This window comes from Palaemon carinicauda, chromosome 20, assembly GCF_036898095.1.
Source record: "Palaemon carinicauda isolate YSFRI2023 chromosome 20, ASM3689809v2, whole genome shotgun sequence".
In the NCBI taxonomy this organism is placed as follows: Eukaryota; Metazoa; Arthropoda; class Malacostraca; order Decapoda; family Palaemonidae; genus Palaemon; species Palaemon carinicauda.
Genome location: NC_090744.1, coordinates 91348328 through 91361402, shown reverse-complemented (window position 1 = coordinate 91361402; position 13075 = coordinate 91348328). Strand labels below are relative to the sequence as shown.

At 33.6% G+C, this 13075-nt stretch overlaps 1 long non-coding RNA gene across 1 annotated transcript in view; it reads right to left on the bottom strand.

Moving 5' to 3' along the window:
- Positions 1-746: 746 nt before the first annotated feature.
- Positions 747-13075, bottom strand: part of LOC137659535 (uncharacterized) — a 35268-nt gene continuing 22939 nt past the window's right edge. The window contains exon 3 of the long non-coding RNA XR_011047572.1: positions 747-1017. This is a non-coding gene — a long non-coding RNA (uncharacterized lncRNA). The remainder of the gene's footprint in view (positions 1018-13075) is intronic.

Sequence of the window (13075 nt, the reverse complement as noted above, 5' to 3'; positions counted from 1 at the left end):
TATAGATTTGGACCACATGGATCAGCGCTGGGGATATTAAGTCATGGAAGGGATGTAGCAAAGGCCCGTAAGTAATACCAGGAGTGTATCATGATGTGCGAATACAGTGGTTCACGCAACACTTTACCTGTTACATTTATTGGGATAATTCTGGATACCAAACTTATTATGCTCATCAGGTTGTTGTAGCATAATAGATTCTTTACTACAAAGTGATTAATGATAATCTAAATATTTTGGGGGGAATTATCTCTACCCTGAAATACTGCATCCAAGATTAATATGTGGGTATTCAACTGATTTTACATTATCTTCAAAATTTGTGCAAGTCTAGCAAGTAAGCTATCAATTTCTACATTAAATATTTGTGCTGCTAAAATCAAAACACCACTGACTACAACCCAAAAGTTTTGTAACTATATATGCCAGTTCTTCTCTTGAAATTGTTAATCCCTTGCTCCCCTAAACAAAATTTTTTTTTATATATACCTTGGACCTTGCAGATAAATTTACCATCTCTGGTTACTAAGTGTTTTTGATATATTTCCATCTCTGGTTACTAAGTGTTTTTGATATACAGACTAATATACTTAAATCCAAAAATGTGATATTCCTTTTAAGTTCACATTTCACTATTTATGTTTTACTTCCCCTTTTTGTACATTTTGTAAACATACATAAGTAATCGTTTATTTAAAGGAAACTAAAACTTAAGAATAAATACAGGGGAAAGAAATCATAATTATAAAGCAAAATCCTTTACTTGAAACCAACAAGTCTTTGTATTGCATTAAAACGTCTCGTTTTATCTAAAAATGCAACGTACCATTCCAAACGATATACTGTACTGTAATCACAAAAATTAAGTCATCTTTCCTTTTTAAGTATGATTAATGGAGTGTCAAGAAGGATGGAGATCCAAGACGGACAGAGTCAAATCAGTGTGAAAGACGGCTGCGTTTGATATTGCTTTGCTCTTCTTCATCCTCCTCCTCTTCTTTGCTTTCGTCTTTGGTCCTATGGAAAAAAAAAGAAAAGTGCATTTCTATGGTAAGGAGCAGCACACTATAGTTGGCTTGTAAGTACAGTATGCAAGTAACCTTCAAAATTGTACAATAATCAGTTATATACATTTTTCTGATGTTTTACTAAAAAAAAAATTATGTAATGAAATAGCAAAACGTACTTTTTACATTATTTACCTTTTCAATAATTTACAGCTAATTTTTCTATATAATAAGGCCATTCCTAATTAAGCAAAAAGGGCAGGACTTTGTGAACAAAAATTCTGAAATTTCTAATAGTCCAGGGTTGCATTTAATAACGGATTTTACCAAAATATACTACAACTACCCAGATTAAACTGCCTTATGATGTCAAGTCTGGTGACAAGGTTAAATTTTGAATATCTGATGAAGTACCCATCTAGTTGAAGTCACATCCAATGTAAAACTAATTTGGCCCTTGATAGGAGACTTGCATACTATAGAAGACTTAAGACTACATAAGGACACAGTTTGTCAGCGGTTTATCTTTTTTCATATTTCATCTCTTCATAGTTAGGATGATGATGATGGTGATGCAACTCCTTCATTTCAAGAGTTAGCTTTCTAAAAATAAGTCTCAAAACTAGAGTCACTGTTAGACCTGGGGAAATCCAAGACTTTCATGACACAGACGAGCTAGATTAAACACTGGTAAACTCAATAATAACGTATACCTTTACTGCACAGTATATTCAAGCATTCTCAAGGTTCAGGTTTATATTGCAAAATTACTTTACCCATGTTTTACTTTTAGAAGGTTTATTTGGCTGGTTGGTTCAAGATTAGTCTTAGTGCTAGACATGGGGTCTCAATGTATCAGACCATAGCAAAAGGAGGTCTACCAGTGGAGAAAAGACTCCCCTTAACTAAGCCTGAAAGCCATTAACAGACTCCTTCAGTAATCGATGGTATAAATGCAACACTTGCTATCAACAGATTTCCTATAAATTATTGTTCTCTCAACTCTTTATTGCACATACAGTGGTACGCCATTGGCTTGTACACCCTTCAGTAACTAAAATATCTCAGAATAGTTAACGTATAAATGAAACATTTGCTATCAACAGATTTCCTATAAATTATTGTTCTCTCAACTCTTCATTGCACATACAGGGGTACGCCATTGACTTGTACACCCTTCAGTAACTCAAATATCTCAGAATAGTTAACATATCATCTAGGAATCCATTGGCAAACTCCTACATCAAAAACTACATCTCTATCATTATTTTTTACTACATTTATTGATGATCTAGAAAATCTAAACAAACTTGACCATTAAAAAGATAAATTCAAAAAGTGATTTGTAATTTCCTAGCTATAAAAACAGAATCATTTAAAATAAGACACTTGCATTGAAATATCACTTATTTTACAGAAAGGATATTTTAAAATTGCTAACCTGAAACCTAGCTCTTTAACATTTGAGACTAACTTGGAGACATTTTTATTGATATTAAAATTACATCTACAGCTTCCTTCATACTACAGATCCACTTTTCTTTTCACATCTCTTTTTTTTTCCTTTAATTTAGGTAAGGCATTCTTTAAGGGCACCCAGAAACATGCATTGAGCACCAATATAAATAGACAAAAATTAAAACCAACTGATCGCTTGGAATCAGCTGAAAAAATCAAATTAAAAATAAAATCTTTTGACATTTTAATAACTTGAACCATATCTCGACTGTTATATGCATGTACTGAACTAATTCCTTGTGGATTAGTTATGAATACAATGTAATACATTAGCTTTTATGGAAGTTCTATTTTCTAGTTGCGTTTTCCTGCAGGCACCTATTGGCAGTCTCACGTCAAGATCTTTATGGGAGATTCAATAATATGAAAAATTCAAGAATAAGTTCTGCTTTGACTGAAACCTAGTGAAGTTTTTACTTAATCATTTTCTTGATTGCTTATTATATTTACTGAATATGACGACTTGATTTAATAAAAACCTTTAACTAGCTACCCCTTCTTTTGAAGCATATTTAGCAAATGGAAATAGGAATACATGTGATATCTTTCACAATTTCCATACTAATGAATTCTTTAGTTCCATTAACAATGAATAAAGCAATTCTGTCCCTACCTGGATATAAGCAAGCATATTTACGTGAAAAATCTTAATATTTCTTTGATAAAAAATACTTTTAATGTATAAAAAATATAAAAAACTATAGAAATATGATACACAATTCTTCAACTACTGAAGAGGGAGAATTTACAGTACACCATTCAAAATCAATACTAACTACCATAGGCTATTATTGTAAATCACCTTACGTGACAACCGAGTCCAACATATACACTTTCATAGTACAGTATCTGAAATTCGACAAGGTGAAAATTGAAACCAGCAAAGTTCAAAGACTTTGAACAACAGTCAGGTAGGATCAGATGATAGGGAACAGTCGACTACTAAGGCATCACCAAATTGCTATCAATGGATACAGGGATGCAATAGAGTAGTCTGAATAATCTAATCTACGTACCTGTATTACTCAACTTCTCATTGAAGAAGATTCGAATAATGGCAGTTATCTGGCGTGGTGCTGGGCACATCAGCTGAAACAAAGCCAAGTAATCTGGTGCAGTACTTTCTTCTCTATTATAAGGAGGAAAAGACAATGACATCTGCCAAAATGGGTTCGATCACTAAAAAGTAAGGGCAAGTGATTTACAAAATAGAAGGCAAGGCCAAAAATTTAACATTCTAGAAATCAACGGAAGTCTAATCTAAGTAATTGGCCACAAATATCCAATCGCTACACAATGAATCTGAACTGTACTGTAAGATACAACACAGTTATTCATTACTTTGGACAAAACAATCATCTCGTCAGTTCAGCTTTACAGCTGAAAAATTATTTTACTACTGTCATTTAACAAGGAAATGTAATGAAAAAATGGCGTTAAAAAAGGTCAAGCCTAAAGTTTTACCGAAAAATGAAATATTAGAAAGGTTATCAACAGTTTAGCTACTGAAAACGTTAAAATCTCTTAGCAAGTGTCTAGATACAGCAACTTAGTGTATGTCTGTAAAGCCTTATGGAAAAAGTTTTCTTGTACTAATCTGAAAATGTACAATGAGGTTTCCATAAAGAATTCTAGTGAAATGCAGTTTTTACCATTTCAGACTCTCTGCCATCCTTAACAACACATTTTTTCTTTCTCAATCTATTTTGCCCTCCGATCTTAGTACATCTACAGTACTTTGTAAGTGTTGTTCTTACTTGGTAACTTATTTTTCACAATCAACATTCATATAATGGATGTTTCCTTTCCAGAGTTCAAAAATATAAGATATTATATTTCTATTCATTGAATTTAGGCCTTAGACAACAGCAGTGAGGCCAAGAAGACCTTCAGCAATGAAGTGCAACTTGAAGGAAAACTTCAGTTGCAACCTGAAGTTAAATCTTAAAGAGGCCGGAAGATGGGAAATTGGAATGGAAGTAAACCAGAGTCAAGAAAATGAATGAGACCGAGAGATGTTGGGATTCTGTACACTCTTTAGCGATCTCTAGTGTACACAGTGATGTACAGTACGGTGCATTGGTGGGACTACCTCGTTATGATGTCCATAATCCATAAAACCTTTCCACTAATCGTTGTCCTGCTTTCATAATTATCATGATTCTGGTTGATCGTTCCTGTTCAAATGGGACCAATTAAATCAACTGGTTGTTCATGGTCATCAAATGAACTTGGGAATAACACTGAAAAGTAAGAATAAAAAATGAACTGACCGTCAAGGTTTCTTTTATCTGGTGTTTAAAGGTAGCTCATGAATGGCAGAGGCAAGGGACAGTGACAGTGTTCTAGTAGGTCAATGCCCTAGATACTGACCATATACCCACATGATCAGTGCCCAAACTCCTCTCCACACAAGCTAGGACCAGAGAGGGCCAAACAATGGCTGCTGATAACTCACCAGGTATTGCTATGGGCTCGCCCAAACCCCTCATCCTCAGCTCACAAGGATGGCGAGGTTGCAAAAATTATAAAAAAAAACTATCGAATCTGAGTGGGACTTGATTACCTGTCCAACAGAACGCCAAGCAATGACGTTTCCAATAGGCCAACGCCTTTTCCTCATTTTGCCATACATCCCACAATCCCATTTCAATTACCATCATCAGTGCTAGTCTCAACTGCTGAAAACTTTTCTTGGTTCATTACGAACTTGGATACAAAGCCAGCAACTGGTGTTACACAATAAGCATCCAAGCAAGTGGCAATTCGTCAAGAACTGGCAGCAACTTTGATCTGAAATACTATGATTCAATTGACCCTGTTCCACCCTGTGTATCATTCGAGCCTCTATATCTTATATCCATGCTTCAACCGGTTTCTGTCAGCACATGCCAAACTGCCAATACGTAAGGCAAAATGATCTATAGATCAAATGAATATAGACAAAAAACCAGAATAAAGTAAAAAATTGTGAGCTGCTCCCATATGCCATTACCTGGCATATTTCATTTTATTTCATTTTATCAAATAATTACTAATAAAATGTGCACAAACTTATATGGAACCAGCCTGAGACAATCAACTAAAATAAACATAATTCTAATAACCAAGCAAAGGAATAAACAATGAAATGGAAAAACATTTTGGTCCTGTGAAGTTTCAAGATGTTCCAATTACTTTGGATACATCCAGACATAACTGAATTTAATAAATTAAAACTGGTTTGAAAATTATCAAAGCATGCACACTCAAAGATGAAAGTCCTAAAACAGTACAGCCAAGAAAAAGTTTCATAGAAGGCTGTAATTGATTTTTTTATTTCATTTTCTAAACTTAGACAAAAATCAAAATGACCGAGAATGTTTTCTTCTATTGCAAGATTGTATCCGGATTTCTTCCCGCTACAAAAGAATGAAACCTACAACAAAATACTTCATTAACTGAAAGTCTTGCAATGAAAACAAAATAAAATGTTGAGGTACGGTATCTTGAAACAACTCAAACATACTGAAAAAAAAAATAATAATCTAAAGTTTAAAAGAAATACAATATCAATTTTGATGTACTTAAAGAACAAAAACTGCTGGGCATATTGTTATGAGTTATTGAATTATCACGTTATTAAAAATATGCCCGATATGCAACACAGTAAAAAACTCAAATCAAATATCAAAGGTTACAAGTGGGATTCCCCATTGATATTTGAACATAGCTAAGTTACTGAGCAATCTATTTGGAATCCAGAACGCTACATTATCCTGCCTTAGCACTCATCAGAAAAAGTTTGCCTTGAATAAGGGTTTGTTTTATTGTATTTATGTATGGTATGCCTGGCCTTGATTGCCCTACACGGAATAAAAAAGGAGATAAGCATAAATCACACAAAAATGCATCAAGGTACACAATCGCACTTTCCTGCACAATTCCTCGTGAACACTATGAACAAGCATTTCATAAAATTATAGAAGCTGCAACAGAATCTCAATGAAAATATTTAAACGATTGAAGCACTTTCGCTCAAGTTTACCTAGTAGTATATCAACATGATTTTAAGAATCATTACATCAATAATTGCTGATCAAGCTAAAAAAAAATGTTGATAATTATGATGAATTGTTTAATATCATCACAGACTTCTTTCCTGTGAGATTAGTGATGTATGTAAAATCAATAATCACTTATACATTACTGTCATATATTCTTTTACGAGATGCATCAAAATCATCTCTGACTCAGTAAGTATATCATAACACACTACTTTTTTATGTAACAAGGTTTACTCCAAGTGCTTTAGCAGAATTATACTGGCCTCAATGAAATATACATTTTCATACATTCTGCTTTTGTAAATGAAGTACTTAAAGGTACGTACTGGTTGTTGGGTACTTCAGCATATAATGAAAATTGAAGAAAAAAAAAATTCAGCGGGTGCATCCCTACAACAGACTACGAAATTTTGTATAGATTCTTTTTTTTCCTCCAATCTTTCCTTAACTTTGGACATATATTATTTTTCTTTGTTAAAAGGTGAATGAAATAAAAAGCATTAGATTTCCTTATCTATTTCATACATACAGTGCAATAAACTAAAAGAAGCACCTTCCTGTTGGTCAACATATTCAGTGATATTAATATAAATGGACACGAAAGTCAATGAAATAAATAGCCAAAGGTTGAACACTAGATTAAGGAGGGTGATGTTGATAATTATAAAGTATACAGGAGGAAAGAAAAATATTAACCTAATGAAGCTTTATAGGAACAATGTATCACTACCTAAAGTTATTCAACTTTAACATTTTTTTTGCAAAATTATAACTTACGAACCAAGCTAACAAACATGTGGTATTATGGCCTTACTACTCTCCCTATCCCCGTGAGTAAAACTGAACCAGAGTTGCATATGTGGATGAGAGTGCAATCTTATCTACACAATAACACTTTTCCAAGATTATGACACTCTTGCTACCGCTACAAAATTTTCAATTCTATACAAGAAAACAAGCTTCATGAATTTCTCTAGAGGTTGCCCATAATACAATCATAGGTGGGGTCTTCAATGGAAAGGTCATCAAAATGAATAAATAGGAGAAAAAAAAGTTATATACTTCCTGTAAACTCAACAGATCATTGACAGTACTGAAGACTTTTACTCATAAAAACTGTACAGTAAAATAACTTAGCTATCAATCACTACTGTATATTAAATGACAAAAAATCAATTCTACTGTCCACTACTAGACATAGGTAATACAACAATAATAATATACTGACAATGAGTGAATATATAAATAGAAAAATAAATTTCCTTACCACATTACAATTATAAAGAGCCATGACACTTTTATCTAACGTAGCTACCGTATGTAGGAATATTGCAATACCTTATGTAGGAATATTACAATACTTAATGTAGTAATATTGCAATACTTTGCCACTTCTAAATGGTATTAAAAGTTGTACCATTTCAAATGAAATATTGAATTTTCTCCAACCCCTCACTGCTGCCACTAAAAATAGGACACAGGAGATTCTATGCAACAAACAATACCATATAAACAGATGTATACATGACCCATGGAATCTACACATTTTCAAAACCCAAACTCAACAACTGGGTCATCTAACAGCAGGCAATGAAATACTATATAAGTGCTACCCCATAATTTGTATGCGATGTAAATATAATGCCAGAGGTAGCGTCTCACCTGGGATTTTACTATTGGAACGTATGTACGTACGTCTATATACATAAAACTTGAACCCTTGGTCTGTGAAATTTATACACCAGTCTTCTCGATACCAATTTCATCTCTTTGGCAGAGACCCTTACGTTCCACACTTGAAGAAACGTGGTACCTTCGGATTATGATCTATATGGAGGGGGGTGGGTGGGGGGTTCTGGGTGAATGTTGCCAAATATAATGTAAAAATATGCTGTATATAAAATGGACTCGAATGCATCGACTACCTACGCTGGAATCTACGAAGGCATAGAAACATGCATTCATAATTATACACTCAATGAGCTTTGAACAAATATACCTCTAAAAACAAAATATCAGATAAAAGAGCTCTCGACTTTCACTCGGGGAGAAACACAGCTTCACAACTACAGTACAGCATGTTACTTCTTTATGAACACAGTGCAACAGAAAGAGCCAAACACGGAGGTTTCACAATATGCATTCAAAGACAGGCAATTACTCAGCATAAAGTAAGCAAAAGGCAATAGATATACCAAAAGATGAAAGAATTCTCAAAGCTGATAAGTAAATAAAAATTATTTCAAGGCTAAGAGATAAAATGTCTATCTTCATCTCATCTGGATGTCTGCAAACATGATACAAAGATTTGCATTTTTCATCAAGGTAGGATTTTCAATACTTTGATGGAATTTTGAGTGATTTATAATATGATAAAACCACTGAAAGGGAGCTGCTGGGCTTAAAGGCAAATCAAGCTGTAGTATCAAAATTAATGACTTCAAACTATGTATCCTAAAATAAATTTTTTTTTTTGAAGCAATACCAATCAAAATTGCAAGCTTTCTACCAATACAAAAGTTTGATACACACTCCCACAACTACATTACACAAATGCATCAGTCATCCCTCAGCTCTCCAAGAAAAGAACAGGACGGTCAAAATCAGGAGGAAATAAAAGGGGACTCTCCTCTATTCCTACAAAATGCACTGGGACTCCCTAAAAAAACATAACCAATACAATACACAACCTCATTCATGACATAAAATGTCAAATCTCTTATCCGCTCTAAAAAATTATAGCCCCAATTGGCTATAAACAAATCCTTTTTCCCCTTTGAGCTAAAGCCAAATTAACAATTGAAAACATACAAAACCCTCCCAAATACCTTGCAATTGTACTCTGCTAACAGGTGATATTCTGACAAAAACTTGTCTAAAAAATAAATAAAAAATTTGAATTCTGCAAATCCTAGGAACGCATTTTACCATGACATGATTTCTTATTATGCCAGCTGGTTCCATCATAATTTTGAAAAATTTAAAAAAGGTTAGGTACAGTAAGCTAAAATCCCTTGCTGCTGAAACTAGGGAAAATCATTACTATAGTAGAATGTTTGCATGCTGCCAAATGATAACCAGAGGAAAGTTAATAAGATGTATAAGAATGCACAGTAAGCTGGTTTAGTTCATCTTCCACTTTGCCAGTCACAATCGCAATTGCCAGTGAGCAGCATTCAATGTGAACAAATTGCTTCTCAAGAGCAAATTAATGCACAAGTACACAACTCCAGGTACCACCAGAAAGGGTACAAATATATTCGTGAATTGTTCCACAGTACCATTTGAGAAAGTAATAATATTGACTACTTGGGGTAAACTGTGATACACAATAACATTGGGGCTAAGCAGATTACAGAAATTTGTGATTAAAAAAATAATGTCTACAGTTTGAGCCTTTCAATTTCTCAACGTACCGAGGGGCATACTGACTTTTCAAGCTTAAAACAATCTTATTAGGAATGACCGAAATATTTATGCAACACTGACTAATTGTGCTCTGAAGATGAAATATAAACATTATTTACTTCAAGATAACTTAAGAGGAAATGGCAAAAGAAATTAGATATGAAAATAATGCTTGCCTAGCAAATCATTAATAATTAGATGAGTGAAGAGAGCAGGCAATGAAAATAAAAACACTACTACAAAGACTTACTGATGAATACAGACTGAACATCAACAATAAAAAAATTCTTAACTCCTATTCTTCAACATCAACGCTCAATACCGGGAAAGAAAAATTCAACCGTAAGCACGTTCTCCCCATACTTACTTAGTCAGAATAGGGGACACTTTAAACGTAATTACAATGAATTGCCAACATCATTACATTTAAAGAAAATCAAGTTACACACATCATACTTTTCCGGTTTATATCAATACAATTACCTTGACTAAAATATTCATCGATCTACTAAATAAATAAACACAATACTATACCACAACATATGAATTTCAAGGTGCTGCTAAGCATGGAAAAAGAATTAACAATAGAGACAAAGCTGGTTTACTTTACTAGTCAATCTCACCTCGAAGCATTTAAACTGTTTTCTCACCGGGAACTAGAGTGACTACCGAGACGTAATATTTTTAACTTTGAAAACATAATATTCAAGCTTTAAAAAGATATAGAAAGCATCACTTCACATGCACAAAAAAAAAGAGAGAGAGAGAGAGAGAGAGAGAGAGAGAGAGAGAGAGAGAGAGAGAGAGAGAGAGAGAGAGAGAGAGAGAGAGAGAGAGAGAGAGAGAGAGAGAATTTTCACTAATAAATTTGGTAAAAATTCAAAGGTACTTCATAATCACATTATTACGTAGCTCCTGACAGCATTGGATTCATACTAAGTTCCATACGGTTTTCTTGGATATGAAAAACTTGTAAAATGCTATAAGATATTAAAAGTTTTTGAATTATAAAATTTTTTATCAACAACTACAGCAGGAATTCAGGAGTTATACTGTGTACGCGCACACATCATTTTACTTATTCTGTTAAGTTGAGGCGTCTACATACGTTCCTTTATTTTTTCTCTTATTTTCGCTGACTCTTGAAAGCTTCCAAAACTTGGATTGAGCCACAATCTCAGCCATGAAGAAACAACAGAAGACTGTCAATGTATCTTTAAAAAGTTGTATTCGCAATGCAATGCAAAGTCAATAGAAATCTGCTGGGCAATTTTTTTCCCCAGTGGTACATTCCTACTTGCAACTTGTTAGTTTCTGGCAATACTTTAATGCGAATGACGTACTTACATACTTGCAGATATGCAATCCAATCAGGAAAGTGCACATTTCATAGAACTGCAAACAATAGGCCCAACAAAATTAGACTCCACATTAACAAACACCCGAGAGATGAAATCACAACATTGAAAATTAAACCAGTCCACGAAAGTAGTGGAATCTATACTCAAATGTGGATCAATTGAAAAATAATACTTTCTAAAAATGCAACATAAAGAACACTGTAACTGGTGGTTCTGTTTCAGTGAGGTGGTCTGGAAAAATGTCACATTATATTAAAATCCTATTTTGATTATACATAAATCCACAGCACTACAGTTACCTACAATTAGTTATTTATAACTTTTACTTATATATACAATGGAATCTTTGCCTAAAAATCCGTGAAGTATTACCAATAGATATAAGGGAAACAGAGTGAGTAGCAACCAGCGGTTGCATAACCCAGTGACTTGCGTCATGCCTTTCGAGATCCCAGGGCATAGAAAATCTTAAAAACTTATTTAAGTAGCACCTGGCAGTCATGTTTACACAAATAATCCATGGATGTTTTCTATCCAAAGGAGGATAAATTTGCAACTTTTAGCGGTTACCACTAAAAGAGCCATTGAGCACACTACCCATTAAGCATTTAAAATTATTTTTGTTGAAAATTAGGTCTTACTCAGTTTTCAAATGCAGCATACTTTTTTTTTTTTATCTCATTCTCCTTGAAATGAAAGGGACATTTCTTCGCAAACACAGACATAACAGAGTACAGCCATTTTTTTCTGGAACAAAAATTCACTTCTGAACTCATCGAATCCTTTAACTTGGTTAGCTATTTAACAAGCTGCATCACCACAGCATACCTGTACACACACAGTAATATCAAAAGTTCATGCCAAAAAATATGCTTCATTTAAAAGCCTTTTAGGAATCTTAATGTGATATAAATATGTAAACTTTAGGTCCTTATCTATATTACTAGGAGTATTATTATAAGCTTATAATAATCTTATAACTTTAACTATTTATTAATGTCATACTTCAGATTAAATAACGTAAAACCTGTCCAGCTAATCATAATCCCAAACCTTTAAAAAGGAAATATTCAAAGAGCAAAACAGTAATTTCTGGTGGGATAAATTCTGAAACTGGCCTCCTATTTTAATGCACTTTATAAGCTACGCAATAAATGAAAAAGACCTTCTTAACCTACATGACACAGCTATAGAGATTATACCAACAAAGTAGCACAAAGTGCATGTTTTGCCCAAGTCTCTAAACTTAACGAATTAATTCATCTATGGTTTGTTTGCGATTCAAGTACCTCTAAGAGATGTTTAGGTTTTCAAGTCAGTAACCTTCCAAATCTGAAAAAGCAAAACGCAGTTTTCACTTCACACGTCCGGGGTAGTATCCCGGAGAATTAAGATGGGCAACACCTGTCTCGACTTTTCTATCAAAATTTGAAATCTGTTCTCCAAGCCTAACAAATCTAGAAAAAAGCAAATTTCGATATTTCATTTACTTGATAAAATCCAGCAATAAAAACTCCGAAATTCTAGTTTCTTTTCTTTCTTTTTTTCAAAGAATCAGAAGAGCATAAGTATATAAACACTCGTCTTGAGAATGTCATTTGCTTCTCTTTTTTTTTTTTTTTTTTTTCAAAGGCTAAGTGATATTTAGCAGACCTGAAGGCACACGCATGACACTTTCAACATTGAAGCACAGCTATAAACCTCATTTTTTAAATAATTTCTTTTTCCTTTCCCC